Genomic DNA, 824 nt, shown 5'->3' on the forward strand with positions numbered 1-824 from the left:
GAGGGCGGGCGCTACCGCTGCTACTGCGCGCCCCCGAGCGCGGCCCCGCGCCCTCCCCGCCCCGGCAGCACCGCCCCCTGCGCGCGCGGGCACGACGGCGGCGGCGCGCGCTCCCCCCCCCCCCCGCCTTGCTTGTGCGCATGCGCCCGCGCGCCGCGGGCTCGTCCCACAAACACAGAGACACACAGACAGCCGCGGACACAGAAACCCATGGATACCCTTCCGTGCCGCGCTGGCGGCTACAGCGAGTCAGAATCCCAGCGTCAGTTGGGTTGGAAAAGAGCTCCGAGATCATCGAGTCCAACCTATGACCGGACACCACCCTGTAAGGTAGAGCACGGCACTCAATGCCAGGTCCAGTCTTTCTTTAAACACCTCCAGGGACCGTGACTCTACCACCGCCCTAGGCATCACATTCCAATACCTAATCACACGTTCTGTGAAGAAATTAGTCCTAATGTCCAACCTAAACCTCTCCTGGCGGTAGTTTAGATATTGTACTCTCATCCTATTGCTAATGAGAGAAGAGACCGACCCCCAGCTGGGCACAGCCTCCTTTCAGGCAGTTGCAGAGAGCGGTAAGGTCACCCCTGAGCCGCCTCTTCTCCAGGCTAAACACCCTCAGCTCCCTCAGCCGCACGTCCTCACAGGACGTGTGCTCCAGACCCTTCATCAGCATCATTGTGTTTCTCTGGCACGCTACAGCACCTGAGTGTCTTTCCTGAATTGAGGGGTCCAGAATTATAGTACTCAAGTGCAGTCTCACCAGTATATAGAGGGAAAATCACTGCCCTGGTCCTGCTGGCCACATTACGCCTGATAAA

Source organism: Aphelocoma coerulescens, chromosome 2 (genome assembly GCF_041296385.1).
Source record: "Aphelocoma coerulescens isolate FSJ_1873_10779 chromosome 2, UR_Acoe_1.0, whole genome shotgun sequence".
Taxonomy (NCBI): Eukaryota; Metazoa; Chordata; class Aves; order Passeriformes; family Corvidae; genus Aphelocoma; species Aphelocoma coerulescens.